Source organism: Daphnia pulex, chromosome 8, assembly GCF_021134715.1.
Source record: "Daphnia pulex isolate KAP4 chromosome 8, ASM2113471v1".
Lineage (NCBI taxonomy): Eukaryota > Metazoa > Arthropoda > Branchiopoda > Diplostraca > Daphniidae > Daphnia > Daphnia pulex.
This window is the reverse complement of record NC_060024.1, coordinates 9,844,234-9,867,326: the sequence shown is the minus strand read 5'-3', so window position 1 is coordinate 9,867,326 and position 23,093 is coordinate 9,844,234. Positions and strand designations below refer to the sequence as shown.

At 42.9% G+C, this 23,093-nt stretch overlaps 1 protein-coding gene and 1 long non-coding RNA gene across 3 annotated transcripts in view; one reads left to right on the top strand and one right to left on the bottom strand.

Moving 5' to 3' along the window:
• The window catches only part of LOC124200453 (homocysteine S-methyltransferase YbgG-like), a 43,656-nt gene that overhangs the window by 12,058 nt on the left and 8,505 nt on the right, over positions 1-23,093 (top strand). Inside the window, exon 2 of the mRNA XM_046596692.1 lies at positions 15,102-15,415. The gene's annotated coding sequence lies outside the window, so the exon portion shown is untranslated. The remainder of the gene's footprint in view (positions 1-15,101; positions 15,416-23,093) is intronic.
• LOC124200454 overlaps positions 1-23,093 on the bottom strand; it is a 42,813-nt gene that overhangs the window by 12,943 nt on the left and 6,777 nt on the right. The window lies entirely within an intron of this gene.

Sequence of the window (23,093 nt, the reverse complement as noted above, 5' to 3'; positions counted from 1 at the left end):
TTTTTTAAAAATTTTCATTTTTCCTAAAATCTTAAACTTAAAAAACAATTTTTTTCATTTCAAAGAAATGAAATCCGGAGGGATCTTGTGGCACATCCGGCTTCCTTTTGTTTTTTTCACTCCAAGATAGTGGAGAGGGGGTGCTGAGCTTTTGAGGGTTCATATCATCGACAACCCCCACTTATGAAACTTATTGAATCATAAAAATAAAAAAGTGAAAAAGCCGCAAAATGAATCGAACTGAAGAAGATTGTACGGCGCTGTGTACCGAGAGTACCGTGCAGATAAAAATAAAATAAAAAAGACAAGAAGGAGGAGGGGTCCCTTGCTCTTCTATTTTTTTGTTGATGTACGCGTAACGTTTTGCTCGCATCCGACCCTCAGCCAACGTTCCCCGACTGTTTTAATAAGTTTTTAATGCCCGTGAGAGTGGCGGTATATATCGGAACGCGTCTCTTACCTCCCCCCGAACAGATTCCCACATATGTGAAGAAGAGGGAGGGGAGAGGGATGGATGGATGGATGGATGTAGAGTAGTGAGTGTGTGTGTGTGTGTGTATAGACTTCTTCTTTTTTCAATAGATTCTTTTATGTTAGCTCGGCTTCGCGCTTTAGATGTACCCCCACTATGCTCTTGTGTGTACCTCCGGTATCAACTCTTATCGTCTTCTTCCTCTTTCCTTTTTATTTTATTTTATTTTATATCGAATAATATAAGAGACTATATAACCCCCCTGGCTGGCTCTTATATATATATTCTTCTATCTTATATTTTCTGATGAATGGGAAATAGGAGAAGAAAATAAAGAAGGGGGGTCGTCGTGGTGGGGTCACTGAGCACCACCCATCTTTTTCCTCCTTCTTTTTTCTTTTTTTTAAAGGGGGTTGGGGGTTGGGGGGTTGGGCTGGGGGTCCTCCTTTTTCCGACCGACCGACCGATCGGCCGGCCAACTCACAAGAATCAGAAGCAGCTGCTGCACCTGGACGGTTTTTTCTTTTATCAAAAGGAAGAAGAAGAAGAAGTTGGTAGTCGGAGGAACTGGGCAAGAAGTAGAAGAAGAAGAAGAGGAAGACGACATGTAAAGATTTGCAACGGGTGTTCCAGCACTGGAACACTGGAACCCCCCTTACTCCTCCTATTCTTCTCTTGTAAGAGGGTGGAGGGGGGGAGGAAAAAAGAGATTTAGTTTTACCAATTCAACATCGATTTAAGATATAAGTTGAAAGTCCCCTTTTAGTAGTTATTAGTAAAAGATGAAAAGAATTCGCTAGACTTCCCTTTTTTTCTCTCCTAGTCTGTCGTTATTTGTTGGCCCAGTTTTGGGGCCGTCTAATGAGATCACCGATGGAAGATCTTTCCTTGATTGTCACCAAAAGAGAAAAATTAAAGATTTAGTAGATGGCTAATGAACCCCCTCGCTGCCCCATTATGGGCAGTTGGGCACATATCTAATTCAAATCAGAAACAATAAAGGAAGAGCTCATCTGTGTTTAAGTAACTCGGGAGATGTTGGACAAAAGCTACATCATGTGCGGTTTATTGATTTATCTCCCATGATTTGATGGATGAGAAAAATCAGAAACGTAATAATATGTTATTTTTTATTTATTTATTTATTCCTCTGTGTGTGTGTGTGTGTCCTTTGATGTTTGTGTGTATGTTTTTCGGTCGGAGCTAATTAGCCGCATGGAAACGACTCGTGAATGCATGGGCCCAATGCCAACCAGCGGGTTGGTTGGTTGTTGCTTGGATAACACACACCCAACCAACCACCCAACCCAAAAGAGTAGTCATGGAGACGGGCCGCGATATATACATCGGGTCCCGCACGCGGGCCCCGGAGCTTTTCAATCGATCGGCCATTGAGCGCGACGGGCGACGCGTAGAAGAATCAAATCTGGGCCGGCAGCAGTCGGCCCAACTTCGTGTGGGACCAACAGAGAAATTGCATTGTGACTCGTCTCACTTTTTTTTTCTTTTTCTTTTTCTCCCCTTTTGTGTACGTGTTTCTCTCTTTCTCTCGCTCGCCCGTCTCCATTATTATTGTGTCTCGACGGCCAATATACAACAACCTGCGTAATCGCAGCAACAACAACAATCCAGGGACCAACCAAGTTGGAAAATTAAAAAGAAAAAGGAGGAAATGAATTCCAGATGTGGAACTTGTGTGTGTGTTTCGATCGAAACACGTGTCGAAAATTGGTCAAATAGAGGAAAAGAGAAAAAAAAGGAATGACACATCATTGGGAATTTTTATATTTGTGTGTTCGTGCCTTATGGATGTCGAGGGCCGGTCATCCAGTGTAACGCAGTCGCCAGGCTAATATTTGAATTTCCCTCCTTAATAAGGAGATAGAAGTAGTGGTGGTGGTGATGATGATGATGAAAAGGTATTTGGAAATGAGGGCGTGGCTGTCGTGGCATTTTGTTCCTTATTTACATTAGAGTAGGACTCTCTGTGTTGGCAGTTAGTTAGACGCCATACAAGTTGGAAAGAGAAAACCTCCCCATCATCATCATCATCATTTTGGTGTGGAGCCTCTTCTTCTCTCTTGTCTTTTGTTTGTTTCTCTCTTTTTTGGAAATATTTTCGTGTCAGTCAGTCGACAGCCGGCGCGTAGATTCAAATGAGATGAGGCGCGTGCGCCACAGCCGCATTGAATCAAAGGGCCAGCAGCCCCATCACAGCCATTAAAATAATACAGGCACTGAGATGTCCAGCTCACGATACTGTACGCGTGTAACATTGTTGTGTCCCGCCAGAAAGGAAAGAAAAAAAGAAAAAAAAAAGAACGCGGGAGAATTGGACAGAGAAAAAAAAAAATAAAAAGTTCGGGACTGAGTCAACAGTTTCTCGTGCGCACACAATTGCAGCTCGTGCCAAATGTGGCGTCTTTAAACAAGCGTGAGAGTTTGTTGACTCACGCGTCCCTGCGGCTATTGACTGGGACGTGTTTGCCCATTGTCAGCACACAGTTGCATTCGATTTGAATAATGAAGCTAAGAATAAAAAGAAATAAGAAAACCACCAACCCAAAAATGTACTGGTCGCGATAAATATCCAAACAAACAGTTGGTGATATGTGTCATCATTTCGATTGCATTTTTATCCACCTGGGATCTATTTCCCCGTGTCTTTTCTCTCTCTTTTTTGTGTGAGTGTGAAATATTTAGAAGCCGCCGTGACCACATGCGTCTGCGATGATGATGTCGGTGGCGTCGGGTGGCGTCGGGTGGCGTCGGTGGGTGTGTGTGTGAGGTTGTCGGGCCAATAATGATGTGGCGGTGGCGGTTATATACAGAGTGTGGGAGGAGGAGGAGGAGGTGTCGGAGGCCAAAAAGTTGATAGACATGCCCGATTGAACACGGGCCGTCACCCCTCAAGTCACGGGTCCCTTCTCTCTCTCCCAAGTCGCGGGAATATTATGTAGATATGTTTTATATATATCTACACCCCAGCGTGTCCTCTTCTATCCCAACACCCTCCACCCCAGACACTCTGTGTAGATAGAAGGAGAGAGAGAGAGTAACTAGACAGCTTTTGACGCTACATAATGTATATGACATTTAATCATATACAACAATCAATAGGGTAAGGAATAAAAAGAGATCTAGTATAGGCGCACACTGTGGCCGCTGCTGGAGCCGAGGCAATGGCAGAGACAAGACAAAAAAAGAAAAACGATAAGAAACAAAAAGGGGAATTCAATCAACTGACGAAAAGGAAGTAGAAGAAGCAGAAGAAGTTGGAGACGAGCCAAGCTGGCAGATGAGAATCGGACAGTCCGCGACGATGAATTTGGTAGTCAAATGAGGTCAAAGTCGTACGTAACATTGAAAAGGGAGCTATACACTACTGTTTAGATCGGGAAACTTTATTTTTATTTTTATTTTTTTCTCTCTCTCCTTTTAATACCCGTAAATCAATCGATGTCTCGGCGGTGATAATAATCAGCCCACACTCACACAAAATCCATTGCTGGAAATGGATGGGGGGAGTTTGGCTTGATTGACTCCGTCTGCTAACACTCCAGCGCGGAGAAAAAAAAAATGAAAAGGATCGGCTGGGGGGTGATTTAATTCGCTATTTCAATTACAGTTGAACGACGGCGACGGTGGTGACATGGGCTACTTGATTATTCAGACACGCGGCCCCAGCCCACTCTTACCCCCACCCTCTTCAACACTCTTAACCGAATCACGGGGGGAGAGAAGGAAAAAAACGCGATCCTATTTTTTGAAACCCCCAAAACATTCACGTTAGGAGCCAAATGTGATCAAAAATCAAAGCTCGAGAAATCTAGCGATATGATTGGCTCTCATCGTGGGCATCTGGGTCGTGTCAAAGTGTCGTAATTCGAAAATATCTCCGATTTGTTTATTTTTTACTGCAACTGAGAGATATTAAATTAGACAGCAGACGTGTGTGTGTGTGTACATTGTTCACCTCTAAACATAACTTGCTCCGGTTTCTTTTTCCCCCCGGTTAGGCTATACTGCTACTGCTATTACTATCATTTCTCTCGTTTGTTGCTTTTTGGGCCGTTTGTGATGTTTTTTTCACGATGGGCGTCGGGACCCTCCCCGCTTGTTATCTCGTAATGCGTTATGGATATTCAGCGAGCGTGTCGGCCTCTCGTCTCTCCGATTTGAATAATCTTCACGAAATCACGAGCCCGCACAGACGGCCCGTGTGTGTTTCAACGTAGGGTGGGCCACGCAGGCCTATAGCTACTGCTACCCCACGCAATAAAACGTTTTGAAATTGTTTTCGGGATCGGGTTCCGTTCTGCGCAAGGGGAACTTCCGTCCGACGTCGTAGCTCCTATCCGAAATTACTGTGAACGCCACTTGTTTTTATTTGGACGGCTGTTACATTTTCACGTCAGACGACCCAGAATCCGTACGAGAAAATCTCCAAAAACAAATTTCACGTTTCTTAATTTTTTTAACTTTTTTTCAATTTCAATTTCACTTTGTTTTTTGGGTGGGGGGAATTCCGTGTGGAGTGCGTCGGTTTCGAGATGCGGATGAACTGAACTTTGAGGATCGTCTGCGAGCCTCTGGCCTACCGCCGCATTATATGCAGAGCCCGGCATGTGTCGTCCGTGCGTGTGTCAAAACGTCGCATACAAAATAATCAAAAGAATGTGAGGCTCTTTAGAATCAAATGAATATCAAAAAAAGAAAGAAAGAAAGAAGAGTATATATAGGACCGTCGTCGTCGTCGTCATTGAAAACGATTTTTCTATGCACACAGCAGCCACACACAAATGGACTTGGGTTATTTTTATTTTTTTGAGGGGCTATCAAAAGGGTCGCTCGGTGATGATAGAAAATATATCTGTGAAACACTTTTCCCTTTCTTTTCTTTTCTTTTTTATTCATGGCCGGATAGAATCACATCCAAGCCATTCAGTAGGAAACAAACCGACACCCACAAATTCAGCGACTAGTAACTTAGATCTTTTTCTCTTTTGTCGAAAAGTCTATAGATCGATTCACGTCGTTTTGATATACAGTTGAGGTACTTGTTGTTGTTGTTTCTTTTGAATCAAAGACTGGGGCGCGCAAAACGATTGCCGCTTGAGTTGGACTTTTGTTGGATGGGCCTTGTGTGTTGTGTGTGTGGATGATCACATTTGTGGTTTTTTTGAATTGGCAAAATATAAAAAATAGTGGGGGATTTGAATGACAAGGATCGCGCGCGGCAGCAGTGTTGAATGGATTCACAGGTTGCCCATAGAAAAGAAGCAGCCCGCCCCGGCATTTCTATCGCCCGTTCAATAATGGCCGGGCCTATAACAGAAATGGAAGAAAAATCTTTGCTCGACTCTGAATCGCTGCCGTTGTTGTTGTCACACACAATTCTATTCCCCGCATCCTATTGTTAAATTGATATTAGAGCGTGTTTTGACAAGAAAGAGAATGATGCCACTTGACCTTCTAGGCCTCGATCTGGTCGTGTATAGATTCAATTTACCATTGGGCTATAGAATATTGAATATGGCGTAATAAGTTGATGTGTTTTATCTAAATTATGGACTGATGGGGTGGCAACTGACGTCGGTTTTTGGGGGGTGTGTAACTGGTTTGGACGTTGACGCTGATGAACTTGTCGGCTAAAAGTCGTCGTATTTATCTAGTATCTAGGCCTCTCTACTGTTTTTCGGGTGGGCTAATCACGCAGGGCGGAGGGGGGAGGATATGTGGTGGGGGGGGGGGGTGTTGTACGGTCGCTCTCGTGAACGCGTACCCCACACGTGCGTCAACGTGATGGGTAGGAAGCCGACGGGTTTTTTTTATTTAGTTGGGTTGTTGTTGTTGTCCATCAAAACCAGGAGGTCGGTCGCTGCTGCTGACGCTTTGATATCAGGAGGGGGAGAGGGGATCAAGGAGGGATGAGAAAAACCACACGATGAGGTTCGTATGTTTGTGAAATTCGGTTGTGTATTAAGAGACGTGAACGTGTCAACTTCAGACGCTCGGCCGCCGTCGGCCCCCCACGACGTCCGCCGCCCCTCTCAATCCGGACGAGGATTTTTTGATTTTCTGATTTTTTTGAAATTGCCGCCAAAAATCAAATGCGCCAATCAAATGAACTGCAGTGACGACATTTGCAGGTTCACGGAGATCAAGAGACAAGATCAATTGGGCGTCGCAAACACACACGTCGCGGCGCCGACCGCTCGTCGTGTGTGCGTACTAGTAACGCTAATTGCACGTGTACGATGGGCTTTTCTTCTTTCTTCTTGTAGAGGAATTGAATAGCGACGTCGTTCGCGGTCGGAGCGTCGGAGCGGCCAACGAGAGCGCCAGATTCGAGTGGCAGCAGCAGCAGCAGCAGCTCCTGCGGTTTTCTCCCCCACTCGACTCCACCCCTTTTTTTTCCAGTCATTTGCATCAAAAGAATTTCGGAATACAAAAAGAAAAAAAACCCCACCCAAAATATTAGATAACGATGGCGGCCACCAAACAAACTCGACGTGCATTTTTCCTTTCATCTTGTCTTTTCATCGTCGGAGAGAGACCCTCAGGCCGGCAGCAGCGCAGTCTATACAATCTTGTCGGATGCTGCACAACAGAGCTCTATATACTGAAAGCCGAAATAGTACAACACAATCAAATCAATCAAAACAGGCCATTAGACATATAATTCGCCGTCTAATGGGCTCGTCAAATTGTGCTGAAACGCGATGGCCAATCCTCCTGGTTATCTATAATAAGACGAAGGGAAATGATTTGATTCGCCTCCTCTCTGGGACAAACATTTCCATTTCGCCAACGTCGATTTTTTATTTTGTGGAGGGAATCGGGAAAAAAATGAGATTGGACACGCACGTGTCGGCGATAGACTCTGCTGATACGGCCGGGATTGACTGACAGTCTATACCAGACTCGAATCAACATGAGAGAGAGTTAGAGTTAACGTAGATATTATTATATATCTAATACTCTAATGGAAAAAGCTCTTCTTGGCCGGCGCTCTTCAAACGAATTTCCCCCGGGAGCTTAAGAGAGCGGCCCATCGTCGCCCCCACCCAACCCACGCCCAGCAGATTCGACTTTTGAGTTGCTGGGCTTCTCTCTCCTTGCATGTGCTGAACGTCAGCTGATAACATTTTCCTATTCTTCGTCCGTCCGTCCGTCTCTCTCCGATAGAGGCCCAAGTCTATTTCATCTCTCATCCCGACACTCCTAAATCCCCACCAGTTCAATCCCCAGTTTCCCACAGGTCATTTTCATATTTTCTTTTTTCTTTTTTAAAATTGAAATCGGCGCGGTTTTTTGAATTGAGACACCCAAAAATATTTGGAAAACATTTCTTTTTGTTAACTTATTAGGTGACGAAAATATTTGATTTCATTTTGATTTATTTTTTATTTTTTTGTCGTCGGTTTGGATGCTGGCCCATTGTATTTTTCGGGTGGCATTGTAATAAGTGCGCTCGGGTCGACGTGTCCAGATGTCTATCGTGTCCAGGGTGGTGCTTACACAAACACGGGTCCCCTGTGCATGTGGGCGCCCCAGGTTTTTCTTTCTTTTTATTTTTTCGTTTTCGTTTTCTTCTTTCACTTCACAGCAAGCGATGCCTTATCTCTTTCTGACTGACGCTGTCATGTCTCTGCGTGTGTGTGTGCTGGATTCAAATCAACACCCCACCCCCTGTCAACTTGTGTTTTTTTTCCCAAACCTCTCTATCGAGTGTTTTAGACCGTAGTTAAATGTATTAGATAAATATACAAGTCGTTTGTAATTGCGAGGATTGCCCGCCTAATTTCAAAAATAAAAACGAGCCGGAAACTGAATTGCGCAACAAACAGCTGGAGTAGTAATGAAAAATACGGACTATAGTTTTATCTATTTGGCCTTGTTTTTCTGACCAATGCAACAACAAAAAAACAAAATAACAAGTGAATGGCAATAGAAAAGTCAGTATAAGGTGCGCGTAGAAAAATGTTGAGGCGATAGATAGAGGTGGTGGACCGATGGTCCAGGTGTGAAAAAAAAGGAATTGACTCCCCGTGGTGGGACTCGGTGGACACTGGCCAAGAAAAAGTCTCTCTTGGCTAGGAGGAGGAGGAGGAGACTTTTTTTTTTTCCTTTGGCTCCTTAAATTGTATTTTTGAGCTGCTGGTTTTTTCTCCTGGCCGTCACCTTTTTTTTTTTCTTTTTTCAACTCAAATGTGAAAGAAGAAGATAAATCTCTTGTTAAATTTTCGTGGGGTGCTGCCAGCAGTAGGGGGATTTTCAAGAGAGAGAAGACACCTGAACGGTGACTGGACATAAAAATCAAGGGGAATAAAAAAAAAACGCATTGCCGAGGTGCACGTGCATAGCCCGGCAGCCCAAAAGGAACCAGAGTCTTAAGTTTTTAAAACAAAATTCTTTTTTTTTCTATCATCAAAAAATAGATGCAAAGTAATGGAGCGACAAAATATCAGCCACACGTTACTTCATCCAGCCGGAGCTCAACTAACATTTTTTTTTTACCTTTTATTATTATTATTATTATTATTTACTGGTATCAACGCGCTAATGACCTGGCAATGAATCGTCATTTAAAAAAGCTCTTTTTAAGAATAGAAAAAAAAAACATTCATCACATAGGTGTAACTGGCCGAAAGAGGAGGAGGGCTATAAATTATTATCATCAAAATTGAATTGAAATTTCATATAACTAAACGGTTTATACATCCAACCAATGACTAATCCCTTTATGACAAGGGAAGTTCTCAACTTGTTTGAAAATTAAAAAATTTGATAGTTGGGAATTTTACTGAAAGTAATGGAGAGAAAGGAATGTCCTGGATGCCCAGGGAGCGATGGGAACGAGGTAGGACGAAGTGGAAAAAAAAAAATTCCGGAAATCGATGATTGAAATGTGTGTTGGCATCGGTAGATGCGGATGAAGACCCTGGCGGGGGGTTTGAAACTGCCATAGAAATTTCCCCGTCAAATCGCGGCACACGGTATATAAGAGAATGTCCCCCCTCCCCCCATCTCCTTACTCACATTCTTATAAGACCTGGACTCGACTGGAACGCGTATGTACATAGAAAAATTGTGAATGGGATAATATAGGTTCGCGTACATAGGAAAAGAGAAAAAATAAAAATCAGAGCTGTGGGGGTTGTCATTGGGGGGGATATAAGACAACATGAAAAGCATTTGACTCTCCTTCACCCTCCCAGGTGAGAAAGAAGGGAGGAGACTCTATGGATGTATATATAAAAAAAAGGTGTCGCATCGGGGGGAGGAGACGGAACCGATTTCCGGTCCGTACAGCAGCAGCCCAGCAGCAGCGGACCCTCTGAAAGAACCCGGGAACTGCGGGGTATTTTGACCTCCCGTTGCCCAAAACCGCAGGATATCTGATCCTCTAGCAACTATATAGCACTAGCACTCTAGCACCTATGGAAGAAGAAAACATATAGAGCCTACGTTTTATAAGAGTTTACAATCCTTTTCTTCAAATCATTCCTCCGGTTTGGATATGTGAAACACTGGGCCGTAGTAGTATATAATTCCGATGGATAATCGCTAGCCCGGTTTACGTGTGTTTCCGAGTGTCCTTTTACTTGTAAGATACACATATATAAGACAGACACACAACAATAGAGCAAAGAACTTTTGGTCCTTTTTCTGTCCATTGAGAAGAAGAAGAAGAAGAAGAACTTTTTTATTTTTCATTCACAGAACTGGAACACATGAAAAACCGCCATTCATTCGACCTTTTTTTCTTCTTCTTCCCCCCTTTTTTTCTTTCTTTTCTTGTTCACTTTTGATAATAATAGACTTCTTCTCTCTTTTTTTTGTGTGTGATATTCTATTTGGCTCTATTATAACCCACAATAAATATAAATCCACTTGACAGCTTTTTACTCTTTTTCGCCAGACTCCTTTTGTCTTGTTTTTTTGTTTTGTTGATTTCTTTTGTTGCTCCAATCTGTCGCTTCCTCATTGATCACGTTATCTAATTACGCGTACAGAGTCAACAGGATCAACAACAAAAAAGAAGCATCTTTGAATTCATTTTTTGAAATCAAAGATTTTGATTTTCTATAGGTGCACGTTGAAAAATGAGGAAATTTATTTCTTTTTCCGAGTTTAGGCCTCGGCCATGCGAAAGCGATTAAAAGGCCATTAAGTTTAAATCTATATATATAAAAAAAGAAAAAGAGCTGGCCAGCTATTAGTTGGAAAAGAAAAAAAAATGTCCAGCTCGGTGAAGAGAGAAGCGCAAGTGGGGGGTCGTTTAGAAGGTAGCCGAGAAGGTTGTCGCGCTATTTACACCAAAGAATATCAGGGGGGAGCAGAGAGAAATAAAAATATATATAGAGATAGATATATATATTTCATTCCTTCACAAGTTTCAATGGACCCTCACCTGGGCATACTACACACACACACTAGGTTTTTCCTTCCTTTTCTTATTTTTTTTTTCCTTATTCATCTCTATACGCTCTCTCTTCCAACACCTGACGAGCCGTGATGGTGCCCGCCGTAAGTTTCTGGTGGAGAAAGAGAAGAAAATATATATCTATTTATTTTTTTTCCTTTACCATCAGTAGAGCGGAGGACTTTTTGGTCGTGTGAGTCAGCAACGAAAATGTTTCTAAGGAAGAAAAAAGGTCCCCATAGAAGAAACTCGACTATTATGCTGTTATTCACTAGTCTCTTTGGAGCGGTTGATTTATCGACGGGCACTTCCGCTTCGAATCACGGCCTCCATACGCTTGAGTTGTGGCGTTTTTTTTTTTCTTATTTTCTTATTTTCCTTTTTTTGAATAGAGATTCTTTCTGACTGTATAGTGGAATCCATCCATCACCATCGATCGACTATGACGTCACTTTTAATTACACTTACCAAGTCCCATGTGTGTGTACGAGAAAGTGTTGCCGACGGTTTCATTTCATGATTCAAATTCTGGCGGTGAATTTCCGATGCTTACCCTTTGACCTTATAAGCTCCGCCTACTTTATATAGTCTTTGCACAAAGAATCCCACCCGTTTTCCCCTGCATCATTCATCGATGAAATTCCTTCTCACACACACACGAAGGATGGAGAGGGGGGGGGATCAAATTCGATCGGACAAAAGATTTAGAAATAACCCCCCCCCCCCTCTCCTGTCTCTCCCTTATCCAATATTTTGTTTGTGTTGTCGAGAGAGAGAGAGCGTTCCGGAATAGCGGATGGAACAGAGAGCCATGGGAAAAAAACGAGTTCCTAGCGTTCCTCCACACACACACGCAAACAGCACATCCTGATGATGATGGTGGTGGTGGTGGCTGTGTGAATTCAACAAGTATTATATGTGTGTGTGTGTGTACTATATGGTTCGAGCCATATAACCCCCCTCCACCCTTATTTTTCATCTATCAAGTTGTATAGGAGTCTAAGTCGAATTCAAGAGGGGGGGAAGTATTACACAATCTACTTGAAATGCACCACTGAAATATTATCATCATCATTCATAGACACAAAGTCCTGCACCGTATTAGTTCGATTCATTGGCTGAAATCGTTGAAAGATGAGCTGGGCCGACTGAATAATTTTTATTCCTTTTAAACCGGTGCTCTTTAAAAATCTATTGTTCATTTTCGTGCGAGATCAATCTCAACTGTTGATCGGGTCGTGACCTCGACATCTTGCGCATCTTTTTGTTTCAACGCGGAATTTAGTCCGTGGGAAAAAACAAAATTGAAACATCTCTTTTTTGTTTTTGTTCCGGTTCTGGGGTAGTATGTGAACTGGTGAAAAATCACGGCCGGAATCCCCCCCCCCCCCCCCAAAAAAAAAAGATGACACTTGGAAAGAAGAGAAAAGTGTTTGTCCTCGTTTTGATTCGGTCACGGTTGATGCGTTTTGTGAAGAGAGAAATGACGGGGGAGAAAAAATAAAAGGCCGAGCTTTCAATAATAATAGGCCCATGTCTATATATAGAGCGGGGCTGGCCGAAACTTCGAGTGCCCAGCCTATATAGGAGGAAAAAAACTCAAATCAAATTCTTTTTTTTCTTCTTGTATATTACATCCTTGAAGCTCAGATCAATAACGTCCCCGTCGTCATCGAGGAAAGACGGGAAAAAGGAGAAGAAGAAGAAGAAGGGTCTCTCTCTCTCTTACATAAAACCATCCGGTTCCATCAGCAAGGATAGGCCCCGGACGCGCGGGGCTGGCACACACAAAAGAAAACGAACGAACGACGAAACGAGACGAGACGACGGATAAAGAAAAGAAGAAGAAGAAGAAGAGGGGGGATGTAGTAGTAGTGGTGGTAGCAGCCCTATTCCTATATATAAAGATCCCCTTTGGTCGACAACCATCTTGTATTTAGTTAATATTACGCGCAGCACAGGAATGAGATTTATCTTTAACTGGCATTAACCGTCCCTGGGAAATAGGAATGTCCTGGGGTTGGTTGGTGTGTGGGATATTCTGCTCAGCAGATTTGCTAATGCAGCTCACTCTCCTTTACCAACGGAATGGAAGAAGAAGAAGAAGAAGATGCTGTGTGCATGTCTTGCGAGGCTATTCCGGCCGCCTGTCTGGTGATCAATAGTCGGACTAATGAGGCCACCGTGGAGCAGCAGCAAGCAGCCAGCCAGGCTCCTAAGCCTTATACTCTCTTCCGCATCGATTCAAATCGATCCCATATAGACATTCGCTTGGGCTTTTTCTAGCAAAGTCCGTCTCTCTCTCTCTCCCTCCTTATCAAAATAACCTCGTCGTCCTATAGCCGTTTATATTTCTTGGGCAGGAGGATCTATCACGAAGGGGAGCAGATAGAGAACGCAATAAGAGAAGAAGACATGCGTGTGACCGAGGGAATTGTTTAAATGCCGACTCATCACGCCGTGATGGTGCACACACACCTGAATATATAAAACGATATCTCTTCCCCCCAACCCCACAACCCCACACACAGTCCGTCCAGAAAACTTTTATCTCATTAACGGCCTCATTGTTCATGGAAAACTGGACAAATAAAATAATAACAATATTGAACCCCGCACCAAATTTTGTTTGGCGGAGCGATGTAATACTGATGTCGCATGGGAAAAATCTTTGGCTATTTGTGTTCTAGACGTTTGAAAATGGCGTGTATAGAGACAAAAGAGTATGACATCATTTAAAAGGCCTATTGTTATGGCCGTGTCAAGGTGCTGCTGGTAGACAAGCGGGTGAAGAAACGGTTGCAATTTCATGCCCTGAATCGTGACGTTGTGTAGTACAACAAGAAAATCGCCTTCCGTGACGCTACCTGAGCGCCTAAAATGTCGGTCGCCACTCAACCGTTGCCACCGACTTAATTTCCTCAACTTTTATAAAAAAATCATTTTCTAATAAAAGCGGGAAATTCCAAAAACTTTGATTTCGTGTTTTTTCGTGATTGGGCATCGACTTGGGCAACTTTCGATGGGATTAAATCTTTGAAGTTTTTACGTGTTGTTGACACCTGGGTGGCGCTTCTTAGGAAATAAAATGTTGCTTTTTTTTTAAAACATGACCAGGCCCAAAAGTCCGTCCTCATCGTTACAGTCATGATTTAGCTTCGAATGTTATTTAAGACACCCGAAAAGCGGAGAAGAAGAAAAAATAAAATAAATACTTTAGGGAGGAGGAGGGAGGAAGGATGACGACGTGGATCGATGTCAAAGACTTATGCAAGAAGAAGAAGAAGAAAAAATATGTGGAATGAAATAAAAATAAAGCGCCACCGGTGTGTGTGTGTATATGTGCCGCTGCTTAACGGCTGCTGTTGGCCACCTTCAACATTTATTATATTACGAGCTGATGTACGACTCGGCTCTGTATATTTCACTCTTCTTCTTCTTCTTCTTTGCATGTTAAAAGTCTGACATAATTCATGCGACGTGCGGTTTCCCGTTTGGATATTTTTTGGTCCCTTTTTTTTCCTGGGGTTCTTCTCTCAATATTTTTATGCGGCTCCATCATCTCTTTTTTCTTTTTCTCTCCCCTTTTATTTCTCGTCTACTCGGCCGGTCCTCGCACTGTGTGCCTTGTATATCTGTGTGTGTGTGTGTGTGTGCGTTAGGTGTGTTATACACAGCACTTACCGGTTATTTATGAGGTCATCAATTTCCTCGTCTCTTTTTCTTTTCTTTCTCACTGGAGAAGCTTTTTTTGGGTTACATCCATGGGAGCCAAATCGTATAAATCCCCACGGTCGGGTTGGGAGCAAAAAAAGGATAAGAAATGAGGGGAACCAAATGCACTGGAAGAAATGGCCATTGGGGAGAGGGGGGGGAGAAAAAGAACCTCAAATGCGTTAGATGTGCGCGGTCGTGATTCACGCCAAGGGAACGGTGCCAAGAACCACCTAGTGGCGGTTGTGTGCACTGTGCAGGTTTTCTGTGCACAAGATATGTATAGATGGCGTAGAACAAGTTTGAAATATCTCTTTTTTTCTTCCGAGTTTAGAAATGGAGTTTGATTCGAGCAAAAAAGAAGCCTATACATGTCACAAGCAGTTTTCAATCATTGAAACCAATTTTAAACAGTTAACTTTGTTTTGAAATAATTTTCAAAATTCAACGAATCCATATTAACAAAAAATTTTGCGTTTTTAGGATATGAAATCGAAACAACCCGGAGGAACTTCAAAAGTGAACGAAGCGCTTATTTGATTGCGTTCGTGGTGCTTGCGACGAAGCTCTACAAAGGACTACTAGATGGCTGCACTGTATGTTATGATTGAATTCGTCGTCTGCTATTTTCCATTCCGAAGTCGTCGACTGCTTTTCTCGTCAAGTAACACATTCCGATGGACGCAGGATCGGTCTGATTATCAATAGTCTCAAGCTACTTATTTTGTGACATCATCTCCTTCTGGACTGACGAGTGACGACTTCCAGAGAAACTTCCAGAGAAACGAATTCAACAGGTACATTTTTACATCACGTCAGTCTCTGAGTACTATTGGCAAACTTTCTGTTTTTGAGCTGAATCCGTTTGATTGTTGTCGAATTATCGTGATAGATTATTTCTAGTAAAATGAATGAAAAAGAGGTGTCAATCATCGGAATCTTTTGTGTCGAAAACACCTGGTAACAGCCTGCCTTGTAACGATTTCGATTGGTCGACACATTTAGTTTGGTATTTCACCGTTAGGTGGTGCTGGCGTTGTCAAAACACGCCCGAAAACAATCTGTGGCGAGATTCACCCGCTAATTTTCCTTTTGCGAAAAGTAGACACGGAACATGGCGAAATTATGCCCAGTTTCATTGTTGTTGTTCTTTTTTGTTGATTCACGAATCACCTGTTTCTTTGGTGAATCCTGTTTAACATTATTTTGTTTTCAAGTCAAGTCTAAAATGGTTTCATCAGAAATCTGACCGGTACTCGATTGTTTATTCGAACTGCTTCTCCTCGTGAAATCATTTTGAAAATTTGGCATTGACCATGATCCCATTGACTCTTTTGGGTGAACGAAGTAGCCAACTTGTTTTTTTTTTAAAGAAAACGTAATTTCCTTCGTTTGAAATTCCGATTCCACTTTTCCAACTGCGGTTGGTTTTATCGATGAATTTCGTCTCCCGATGATTCCCAAGTCATTTTTCTTTTCCCCCGAATACACTCACGCTGGGTGCTGAAAGTCTAGAAAAATGGAACAAAAAAAGAACGACGGAAGAAGGGGGGGGGGCCAGCTTTAGTGTTCGTCGAATAGAGAGAACGGACACAATACAATAGTTTCCTCCCTTCTTCTTTCTCTGCCGTCGTCGTCGTCATCTCCAAAAGTCCGTGTGTTCTTTTCTCTTCTATTTTTCTCCCGGTTTTTTAAGTCCCTATCCTTTGCTAGATGCTCCCCTATAAGTTTCGTGCATGTCTTCCCTTTTTCTGCACTCTCTGTATCTAGACACACACACACACATACACATGCATAGAGAGAGAGAGAGAGACGATGCACGCTGTTGTGTGTGTGGAAGGGACTTGAACGACCCGGAGCCGGACGGTTTTTCTGTTGTCCCGTTAAACAAAAGGCACGCTACATAATAGCCGCCCCCTTTTCAGCGGGAGCCAAAAGTATATAGCCAGCAGCTATATATAGTGGGTGGGGAGGCTATTGTATTGGCAGTAGTAGTGCATGTATATACAGAGACACACACCGTCGACGACGTCGTCGTCTTCGTCGTCGTCGTCGTCCTATATGGCCCGTTTGTTCCTTCCTTCTTTTTCCCCTCTCTCTGTGTTTAGAGGCTCACACAATTGTCTCATTGTTGGTGGCCCATTCTTTTCTCTTTCTCTCTCCCTTTTTTGGCTTGGAAATGGCATGGCTCTTCTTCTTCTTCTTCTGTGTGCAGGAACCTATTCTTCGGCTCACGCCCACGTCACTTCCTCCTCCAACCCCTCTCTCCCGCCAGCCATATTGTTGTGCATTAGATAGAGCAGACAACATTGAAGCGGAGAAAAGAAAAATGCCATAGGAAAACAACGTCGGACGCCGACGCTTTGACATTCAGATATCGAATCTTTTTCAAAAAAACATTGATTCAATATGAATTATTGCTAGCGCTCCCAGGATACAATTCAATTTGCTGACTGATTCATTTAACAAAATATCATCTTCTCCCACTGATCTTTTGTTTGATGGGACATATCAAATGCAATTGTTCACTGTCCCTTTTTTTTTCTTTTTTACTTTGAGCGAAGTCTTCCGGGAGTCCCGAAAAGTTCAATCGGGAGTGCGCCCCTCCTTTTTTTTTGTTGTCCTTTTTTCTTTTTTACTTTGCCTGTTTTGTTGACATTCTCTCATTCTTCAACAATAATCAATCAGTATTGTAAAGGGGTACGAAGAAGAAGAAGCTCTGCCCGGTGAATATAGGTGGAATGAAAAGGGAAGGGGGGAAACAAGTCCGTTCTTTTCACACGCAACAAAAAAAAGTATCGGGATGAATAATAATTTCGATTGCTTGTTTTCTACGTTGCGCAATAGTTTTTTTTAACATTTAACTCTAAAACGTGAATTGTTCGATCCTACCGGATGTCGCGCTAGATGGCATCGACTGTAGTTGCAAAACTACTCGTTTGAAAATGCGGTAATAAATTCGAAATGATTTTAGCCGATTGAATTTGGAGATGGGCGAACGATTTCGGCCTCTTCTTCCCTTTTGCTCTGTCATATTTCGTTGTGCCCCCGCATATCCCGTCGGATCCAAGTGTGTGTATGTATATCTATCTCGTCTCTATAGAAAAGGGAGTGGGGGGTGAGTGAAGGATCTATAGGAGCGGGAGAGAGAGAGAGAGGGAAAATGGCAGAATGGGAGAGGAGGAGGTTATAGAACCGCACAAATAAATATACGTCATAAAGCAGTCGGCTGGCTCCTTTTGTTGCCGCCATCACACAGGGCAGACAGGGTCTGTAGCGGCACAAAAGGAGCAGCAAGGAGGAGCGCATCACGCGGGACTGGTGAAAAGAAAATGGTGAATAGAAGAAGAAGAAGAAGAAGGACACGACAATCGATGGCGTGCAAGTGCTCCGAGTTTCTCCCACCGCCACCAAAAGATCCTCTTGTTGGAAAATAATAAAAGAAGAAGAAGAAGAACGTCGACTCGAGCCATCAGAAAGAAGAAGAGGAGCCCGAATCTTTCAGATGCTGATCTCATTTTTCTTGTGTCGCTATTGGGAGGAGGGCACAGCAGCAGCAGCAGCCCACGGGCGCTCTGGCGGGAACTTATTCTTTTCAAACGTCGGGATTTATATCTTCTTTTCTCTGTTGGGTTGGGGTGCAGCAGAGATCTATCACCGTTGGCAATCGTTGCGACCCCCCTATTCAATCAACCGATTCCATCCCGAAATCAAATCAGAAAATAAGAGCACCTTTGGCTGTGCCACTCATCATCGTTTCGTCTATTATCATCAAAACTCTTTTGATCAGATTTCAATAACGCAACGCTCTAAAAAATAGGCGCAACCTGCCGACATTTTTTATTCCACAACGACTGGGGCATTTCCCATTGAATCTCTGAGAAAAAGAATAAAATCCAAACCCTCTTTTAAAAACAGAAAAATGGGCGCCGGTGAAAAGGGAGCCGAAGGATCACTAGAGTGATTCAATTATCATGCAGATCAATGTCTTTTCTGTCTATTATAGACTCAAGTTTTGCCATCTAGACATGGGAACTCGTACAGTTTCTCCCGACCGAGCGACAACACAGAGCGTTACAAAAAGGGGTGGATGGTAGGGGGGAGGTTCTAGGAGAGAGAAAAGAGGAGGTAATTTATGACTTCATTTCCTCGCGCATCAGGATCGTTCCTGATGCCTCATCCACTTCTTCTTCTTCTTCTTTTCATCCCTTTTTTCTTTTCTTTTGTGTGTCGCCCTGTATAGTTGTGTGTGTAGTATATATACACACAGACACAGACACACAGCCAGGGAACTTTAGGTTCCTCTCGGCTGCTCCCGCAGACTTCCTCGGGCGCTTCCCCTTTTGTGTTTGATCGGCAAAAGAATATCCTTGATGGATGCTGTCGTCCTCTTTTTTTCTTCTTATTTTTCTTCTATGGAGAGAGAGAGAGAGAGGCAATACATGTAGCACACAAATATCTATGAAGAAGCTCTGGAGATTTGTGTGACGGCCAAAGAAGAAGAAAAAATCTAACGCAGCCACTCCCTTTCTCACCAAATGACAACAACAACAACAACAAGAACCAATATAGCCCCCCCCCCCTGTGCCGCTCAGTCTATATAATATATAGTGGTAATCTTAATAGATAAATAACACACACACACACACAAGGAATGCCCTATTGTTGTTTGCTCCTTTTGATAGTGAGTGAGGAGCAGAGCCGAGAGAGTCTTTTATTATTTGTGTGTTTCCCTCTCTCTACTCTTTTGGGTTGCGGGACGACCCGATGTATAGTACACTATTATATTGTGTGTGCCTCTCTCTCTCTCGGCGTTCACGGTAGTCAGTTCCTGCCATAAGACACACGTACACACAAAAGGTCGAAATTACGCCCCACTTGTCTCTCTGGCGGAGGAGAAAGTTGCAAAGACTCGGCGGGGGATGCGGCTCTCGACTCTAATGGTCGCATTTATGATATCCGCTCTTTTTTTGTTATTTACTCAATTTAATCATTTCTCATCAGATTGTGATTGTCGAAAAAACGGCGGGGTAAATAAAATAAGAAATAATAACGTCGCTAAACGATGTACGTCGGGAATTAGTTTTGTATTCATTCCGTTTTCTGGGGCTGGAATGCGTCGGCGGATCGTTTTAGCGACGCGCATTCAAATTCACGCGGGACACACGTCGGCGTTTCTCTTTAGACGAATAGAAAAATCGTTGGCTACTTTGTTGGCCGTACACCATGGAAATGCGGTATGGCCAACCGTCTGTCCCGCATTTGTGCCTTATTTTGTATCGAAAACACGCAACTCGAGAACGGACAAAAAGAGGGTGGATAAATGTCTGTTTTTTTTTTTTCATATTAGAAAAATAACAATACCGCCACTGCTGGCGAGACTTTTGCGTCACACACACACAAAGAATATTATATAGTATCCACCTTCTTTTGAATTCAAACCTCCCGCTCCCCCCCCCCCCCCCGACTGAAAAAGTAAAAAAGATGAAATGTGCGGGGTGGGTGGTATTATGAGCCATCAACGGGCTATTCATACGTGTATACGCAGTGTGGACCAAAGTTGAATTAGAGCCCACACGAACAGGTGAATAGTATCAATAGACCCCCCTCCTCCTCCTCTCGCTCAGTGTGCAAAACTATAAAACCGAATGACAAACTCCGCCATGATGGGGTTTTCTTCTTTTCCTCTATTGAATGGATGTGTGGGCTCTTCAATGCACTTCATCAAACTCTGTTGGCTCAAGTCATTGTGAGTTTACACAGAATAATGTGGCAGCCAGTCGTCCCGACAGACACATTTTCTTTTTCTCTCTCCTCAACAACAAATTTTTGTGTGTATGTTTTTTCTGGGGAAATATTTTACATCCTTCTGTTTTTCATTGTAGTGGAAAAATGTTATTTTTTTCGAAATATTTGGGTCACATAAAAAAAAAAAAAAAGTCGACTTCCGGTGTCGCATCAGGTGCGCCAAACATATTGCGTGATCCGTATCCATTTACAAAACTCCCCCCCTGCAGCACTGCTGCAACTGCCTTTGAGTATTTTTTCCTGGATAGAAAATAAAAGTTGAACAGACGCGTTGGAAATGACATCATTTTCAAAGGTGAAAAAATTGTTGTTGTTCAGAAGATTGTTGAACGGACCAAGGGAATGACTCTGCGAAAAACATCAAACTTGTGACGTTCCTTGTCAACACGGGCGTTTCCTCTACACAGTTTTTGTCTTGTTGATCTCCGAAAAGTCTTCTGGTGGGGGGGAAGAACTTTTCTCGATACAAAACTTGTCACCGGTTAGCAGCAGCCCAAAGTCCTTCCACATGTCGAAGGAAACAAAAGGAGAGAAAAAGATGTTGTCACAGTTTCCTGAGACTCGAAAAAGTTGACCACCCACAATGTTGCGAGCTGAGCTGACGTGTGAACACGTCAACATGTCGCCAAAAAAACCATTCAGACCCCAGCCGTGAAAATGTCTGGCCGCGCATTTGCTAACGTCGAAAAATGGTCGTCTATATAGCGACACACTTAACAGAGCACACGATCCATTAGCGACATCGTTCCGGTCTGAACATTTCTTGTTTGTTTTCATCCAGCAGCGTATAGTACATGTAGGCAGCAGTAAAGTGTACTATAGTTTTATAGAAGCTTCTTCTTCTTTTCTTTTGACTTTTTCTTTCTTTTCTTCCTTGTATACAACAACAGTGAAAAGGCCCATTGTGGTGGTAGGCAGCATTGTGCGTTATCGGGTCTTGCTGCTACATAAGATTGCGCCGTCATTCATAATGGTGGTGGTACGTACGTATATACAGTGGGTACCGAAAGTATCCGTACGGCTGAGAGGATCAGTAGGGAAAACGCGTTTTTCAAAACGCTCCCAAAAATAGAATTCTCGGTGGAATTCAATAAAAATTTTTTCAAAGGTTAACATTAAGGCGGGGTATCATGTGATTTTTTTGGGGAATTTTTCAACAACGCGATAGGTGGTTTTTATCGCGTTGCGTAAGTATCCGTACGGCCGAGAGGCCCAGTAGGGAATGGGCTTACTTTGGAGGCCTGTTATTCAGTAACTACGTAATATTATAGGGTGGGAAATTTCTTAAAAAAAAGAGCTGCATTAGCTCTATTTGTGGTCATAAGATCACATTTTTTAAGTTTCATTTATAGTAATGAAATCAAAAATGAAAACACGAATTATAAGTTTTCCGTTTTCTTCCCCTCGATTCCCCATCACCAGTGTTGCCATATCAAAAAATATTTACCCTTTCTCTTTCTCCCTCTTCCGTCCAAGGGAAGAAAGAGATTTTGGGATATGGCAACACTGGTGATGGGGAATCGAGGGGAAGAAAACGGAAAACTTATAATTCGTGTTTTCATTTTTGATTTCATTACTATAAATGAAACTTAAAAAATGTGATCTTATGACCACAGATAGAGCTAATGCAGCTCTTTTTTTTAAGAAATTTCCCACCCTATAATATTACGTAGTTACTGAATAACAGGCCTCCAAAGTAAGCCCATTCCCTACTGGGCCTCTCGGCCGTACGGATACTTACGCAACGCGATAAAAACCACCTATCGCGTTGTTGAAAAATTCCCCAAAAAAATCACATGATACCCCGCCTTAATGTTAACCTTTGAAAAAAAATTTATTGAATTCCACTGAGAATTCTATTTTTGGGAGCGTTTTGAAAAACGCGTTTTCCCTACTGATCCTCTCAGCCGTACGGATACTTTCGGTACCCACTGTATATATATGAGCATTGGAAGGAATGGAAAGAGGTGCTGGCCACCTCCTCTATATCCCCGCTTCTCCTATAGACACTACTAGCAGAGAGTTGGGCGCTGGCTCTATGCTTTTGCAGTGTATTGTATTTAGAATGTGTACGGTCCATCGCCTTGGCCCGCCCGCCGTCTAATGGCCGAGCGTGACACAATAGTCGTCGGTTGCCACCAACCCCGGGACCCAAACCTTAAACCCCAACAAAAGCGCGTAGCTCGCGAGCAGCAGCAGCAGCAGCCAAACAACAATAACAAAAGGCAACTCTTCCTTTTTCTACCACCACCACCCCTCGTGGCGTATAGTGCGCTACATAATATCTATATCCATCTATGCACGTAGTAGTAGTAGTGAAATCCGCAGTAATGATCGCGGAAGCAAGTGCCACAATAACCGGACGAATTCTATACCGTACCACCGTCGAAACAAAAAGAAAAATCGTGAAATGAAAACAAAAGTTGGGGGGAAATTATTATTTATTTTTTCTTTAGTTCGGGATATATTATGTCGGTGTAGACAATAACCGGATAACAAAAGCTGCACCTAGGTGTACACTCTGTAGCCCCCTATTTTATCCAACATGTATGTATATCCACTGCACGGCAGCACATGTCTAACCTTTTCATCCTCACTCTATTTATTCCTTTTGTTGAGATATCAAAAGATGGTACCATCGCATATACTATACACGGCAAGGGAAGT